Source organism: Festucalex cinctus, chromosome 12, assembly GCF_051991245.1.
Source record: "Festucalex cinctus isolate MCC-2025b chromosome 12, RoL_Fcin_1.0, whole genome shotgun sequence".
NCBI lineage: Eukaryota > Metazoa > Chordata > Actinopteri > Syngnathiformes > Syngnathidae > Festucalex > Festucalex cinctus.
Genome location: NC_135422.1, coordinates 22,435,506 through 22,441,505, shown reverse-complemented (window position 1 = coordinate 22,441,505; position 6,000 = coordinate 22,435,506). Strand labels below are relative to the sequence as shown.

Sequence of the window (6,000 nt, the reverse complement as noted above, 5' to 3'; positions counted from 1 at the left end):
ACAACTAGACTAAGCAATTTCTGAAGAAATTGCGTGGGATGCTGAAAGCCGAATGCTAATAGCTGAATGCTAAGCTGACTGCTAATAGCAGAATGTTATTGTTATCATTGAAGTGTGAAATGTAATTGAGAGATGTCTTGCTGAACCAGAATGCATTAAATAAAACGTATGTTAAATTAATAAAGAAAGATACATTGGCTGTAAATTACATATGAGAAATTATGAATGAATTATAAATGAAAAGACTGAAGTTTAAATTCAACCAGTCTTAGATTGAATTTGAACCCTCACCTCCTGTTTATTGTGGGATGCTTTCAGCATCCCACAATAAGTTTAAGTATAATAATAATAAAGGTTAGAAACAACATATGTGGGATGCTTTCAGCATCCCACAATAATAAGTTTAAGTATAATAATAATAATAATAATAAAGGTTAGAAACAACATATGTGGGATGCTTTCAGCATCCCACAATAAAGGTTAGAAACAACATATGCTTTCAGCATCCCACAATAAAGGTTAGAAACAACATATGTGGGATGCTTTCAGCATCCCACAATTATTTTCTGCAATACGCACGACCCTCCGCAACTCACAGTGCAGTGTCACCTCTGAGGAGACATTGGCAAGAAAATATTAAAGATGTAATTTAAATAACAAAATGTATGGGCTGAGATTGCAAAACCGTAAATAAACGTAAGTATAAAAGCAGGATACTTTAAGATTGACTAAGTAATGAAATAGATTGAAAAAATACATTAGATAAAATAAATATAAAAAAATTGAGGTAAAATAGCACATAAATGCAAAAAAGTAAAACTGCGATGGGACGTATATTGTCAGTTGACGTGCTAATGTGTTCCTATAATCATTACGACTGTTTTTGTGATGTATTGTGATACGTGTACAGCTAAATTAGGAAACCAAACCAACTTGAACACATTTGACACTGCTCGCTTGCTGTACTGACGTCATCGGCAAGCGCCGACCAGACGCGAAGGCCCCCGAATGGATCTGGCAGGCCGAACACATATGGTACCCACACCGGCACCTCAGAAAAAGAAATCAATAAATCATATCCTCCATGACTTTGTGTCTCTTTGCAGATATTCAAAATTAATCTAGCAAATGAGTAGGCCATGTCAACGATTTTATTATATATAGACTAGTATTACAACATTGGGTGAACTTATCAGTTTATATTTTTAGTTTTACTATGTAAATTCCAGTCAAATCTCATTTACAGGCAGAAAAAATGGTAACTTTTAATGCCGTACTTAAGAGACTCATGCAAAAAAACCTGTAATGACACAGCATTTGTAACATGTGTAGCCTAGTAAGAGGTGGCACACTAGGCGACGCCTAGTAGGCGTAGAACATAAATTACTGTAGCAACAAAGAGGATTGTGCTTGAGCTCTGATTGTCATGTTAAATGCCATGCTGTTGAAAACACCAATTTTTTGTCTAACCACAGTATGGTTATAAACCTCAGAGCATCAGAATCTACTTTACGATCGCACCCATTGAGAAGGACAATAATTTTGAATCCATGGCATTGTCAATTGGAAGACATTAGAATTGCATAAAATTTGGAGAATAATTGACAAAGCTACTTTCGAAATTTGGCTGGCGTTATTAAACATTCTACTATTCAAAGCTCGTGCCTCATGCCTCATCTACTTATTTGATACTTAGAAGTGGAATGTCATGGTTTGATTCTACTAAATTGATATTTTTTTTTACTACACGTTTTGCCTCTGCAGATGCACCAACATACAGAATAGCAATGGAATCCAAAATTAAGGAACTGGAGAAAGATAGAGAGTTCCTGCTAAAGGAACTGTCAGTGTAAGTACTTATTCACTGGGTACTTCTAAACTTGAGATATACTTTAGTTTAGATATGAAAATGCATCGGGGGGGTTTTTAGATAACAGTTCTTCCATTTTAATTGTTAATACAAACAGAATATTGTGTTCTCATAGGTATAACCAAAGTGTATCATTATTCACTTCATCAATGAGTCATGTGATTCCATGTTTGTCTTTCATCAGACAAGAAAAAGGACATTACTGGAACCACAAAGCATGTTTCGGATTCAACACGGTCCTCTTCGGAAAAGTCCTCATCTTCTTCTTCTTCCTCATCCTCCTCTTCCTCTGATGAGGAAAAAAGGAGGAAGAAAAAGAAGGGAAAAAAACACAAGAAGATGGTGAAGCGCCCAAAGAAGAGAGCGACTAAAGGAAAATGCACTTTTGGAAGAGGTGTGCTACAGTGCTCTCTTTTGTTAACTTGCATAACTGTACAGTAGTTGTTCACCAAGCGACATTTAAAAAAAAAGGGGTATAGATGTTATACTATGTTACCAGTTTGGTCATTGTTTTCCAAAGTAAAAACTAATGGGATATTGATCGGCCGCTTAATTGTCGATAGCTAAAAATGATATAAGTACACTAGTGGTTTGACTTATACTTATTCAATTATGTTGTATTACAATAAAGATGAGTGTGCAGTAAATTATCATGGGAAGATTCTTATGTAGCTTGTGGGAGTATTAGGGTGAACACAAAGGGGGTTCTTTTAGTCTTATCTTTTTTGATGGAAAAACAAATTCATAGTGCCATTATTGTACTTAATATTATTTGCATTAAACCTGTGTAACTTAGACCCTCGCAAACAATCTTTATGCTCACAAAGTGCTTTTCTTGTTGCCATCAAATTATTGACAAATAAATAAGCATACAGATGGTTTGCGAATGTCGGCCGAACATCTTTATAATGTTTTGCAGTAGTAAACTAAACCTAACAAAATGCCATCACTCGCTAAATGCACACAGTGTCGCAAGCCTGAGCTCAGTGACATACGGCTTCATAGCCTGAGCAGAAATGCATGTGAAGATGTTCCCTTTGCATGGAAAATTTCTCTAACTCAACTGATGTCACAACTCATTGCAGAGTATGAATCACTGTGAATAATTCAGACCTACAACACTTTGATAGTGATAATATAGTGTAAGAGTAAAATACTATGTCAAAGAACATTAAACAATGTTCACCTCGCTCTTTATTTTGAGCGTCTCTTTGGTATATTTGGGGGTCATTGTTTGTATTTTGGTTGTCAGATCTTCTTACGCGATATCACAAAAATAAACGTAATTACAGTTAGTACACACAGTTGAATAGGAAAAGGCGTGGCGTTCTTTCTGCATAAATACCGAAGTAGCAAGTCAAATAGGTGTACCCACCATTCGTAAACAAGTACATTTACCCTGCGGTTGCTGGGGTTCAACTAGATCTCCACATCTGATTTGGGATCAATAATGTACAGATTTACTGTTGCATTTCACAAACTGAAATCTTTATGCCAGTTATATGATCATATAGGGTAGTGAAGATTTGTGAGACTGGAGCTGTATGTAAATAAAAAGCCATATTCAACTCTGTTTCACATGGCTACGCAAAACCAATACTGATTGGCTCAAAAATAGCTGGTCGTAAATGTGAGAGATTTGCCAAACAGCATTTTTACAGCGGTAGAATTTTTTTAAAATGCCATAGTGAAATAAACAACTGAGTTTATTAGAATTTTATTTTTCAAACTATTCTAACTTTGGACTTTAACAAATGAATAAAGCTTAATATATTACAATATGGGTTCTTCAGTATTGAATAAAGCAACGTTGCGGAAAGGTGACAAAATAGATAACAAAATAGATGATTCCATTTAATCAGTACTCATGTAATGCTTCTCAACCATTCAAAGTACTTTTTAAAAGCAATTGTTGTATATACTTGCAGTACCATACGTCATAAGATTCATCTTACAGTTGTGCTGTCCAACATGATCATAATGGTTGCAGAAAAATTACTGAGTTCTATGAGACATGGCTAAAAGTATCTTGTGAACCTATGAACAAGACTGAAACCACTATATTAGTCCTTGCATTGCTCTCTTTTCTTTCATGATTCCAGCTTCAACACCCGAGGATGTCATTAAACGATACAAGAAGGTCCTCATGTCTTCCTGCGAGGGAAGAATCTCAGACAATCATTTGAGGCCGTTGGTGTGGATTGCAACACAGTGTTAGCTAGTGTGTCTATTGCTGAGTTGAGTGTCGCCAACCCGGAAAAGTACAGCCAGGTCCTTGAGGGATATTCAAGGGGCCAAAAGTTGAAAGAGTTTGAATTAGTTTGTCGACAAACAATAGACAGTAATCCATCCATCAAAGCCGAAATTGAAATCATGAAAAAAAAAGGGGAAACTGCTGCCTTTTATGAAAAGGCAGTAGATAAGTTAAGTTCAACAGAAGTAATATTCAATTGCAACTGTTAGTCCTACAGTTTTATGTTGTAGGAAATGTAGTACTGTACACATATTTGTATTCAACAATACTACTTGTTAATTTGTACATTACATTTGCAAATAAAAAAGGAACTAGCAACATTTTGTATGTTTCATCACTTTAGAATAGGGTATGCAAAAAGATTATTAAATGACCTGTTAATATGAAAACATAGTTTGTTCATGATAACAAATATTATCAGCAAACATATTAGTCATTTGAACATGATGAAGTGTGGTCACTTTAGAATAGGGTATGCAAAAAGATTATTAAATGACTTGTTAAAATGAATAGATAATGTGTTCATGATAACATGATTTGTACACATGGTAATCTAAGTTGTAAATGATAATAACAGTTTACAAATACTGGCGGAATCACCAATGTTCAACTTTGGAGTGGATCTGCAAAAAGGTTTGTAATATAATGAAAATAATAATACCACACCAGTGGGGCCTTGATTTCCATGGGCCCAGATGAGGAGCTGAGCTACAAGGACTTTGAATGTTATTCTTCAATAGTTGCAAATTGGTAGCTCATCATGAGTTCAGAATTGCACTTCATGACATGTTTTTGCATTATGATGATGAGTAATATACATTTCTGAATCATGTGTTAACCAGTAGGTATGATTTGCAAATTATTAACTCATAATCCCACAACATTGCAAATTATGTTCAGAACTCTTCGTCATGACATCATCTTTTGCTAATGCATTTATAAGATATTAACTAACAATTTGTAAATTACATTTTCTCATGTTTAAATATTTACTGATTATTAGTTAACAATCATTTATCAGTTGCAAAATTGTTAGTTCATCATGAGTTAAGATCTGCTAATCATGAATTCACCGTTTGTTAATGCTTTTACAAGTTATTAATGAAAAAATTGTCAATTTCTTTCCCGTTTTACTCATTATGAGTTAACAATCATTCAACAGTTGCAAATTGTGAGTTCATCATGAGTTCTGAATTGCTCTTCATGAGTTCATCGTTTGCTAATACATTTACAACTTATTAACTACTAATCATTTGTAAAGTACTTGTTCCTAATATTTTAATAATTACAAATGATTAGTTCATCATTAGTTATCATGAATTCATGTTTTACAAACGCATTACAAACTGTTACCTAACAATCGTTATTATAAAGTGTTACCCATGTATATATTCTTCTGTTTTAATTCATCTTAGTAATGTTAGTGTCCCATCACTGGGACAGCCAGATTGATAATTGTGATTCACTCAAGGGTGTTCTTCACATTATCAATCTGTTAATCTCATGGACCAAAGTTGTAAATTTTCACATCAGATCAGACGATCCAATGATGCAATGTCATGCTTTATATTTCTACCATTAGCACGTATCTTTGATGCTTTTAAGCATCTGAAGTAGGCCTACAGTAAATCTGTGACAAATGTCCCGGTGTTCCTGTGGTGCTTTACATTCACTGAATCACTGAGTGATTCTTTGTTTAATCCAATCAGGCTTATCTGGCTTGGATGAGGCTGGTGGTGGCAGCCGTTTCCATGTGGATGTTGTTGCTGCCGCCGCCGCTGCTGCTGCCTGTACTAACTACCTTGCCGCCTCCACAGTGATGCATGTTGCATTAATGCTGAGGTGAAGAGTGGGAGGGAGAGGGCAAGCTGAGACG

The 6,000-nt window shown here is 35.1% G+C and overlaps 1 long non-coding RNA gene across 1 annotated transcript; it reads left to right on the top strand.

The window, feature by feature from the left end:
• Window positions 1–591: 591 nt before the first annotated feature.
• Window positions 592–2,252, top strand: LOC144031111 (uncharacterized). The gene is made up of 4 exons (XR_013287440.1): window positions 592–696; window positions 911–1,035; window positions 1,765–1,849; window positions 2,055–2,252. It is a non-coding gene; the product is annotated as an uncharacterized LOC144031111 (long non-coding RNA).
• Window positions 2,253–6,000: the final 3,748 nt, after the last annotated feature.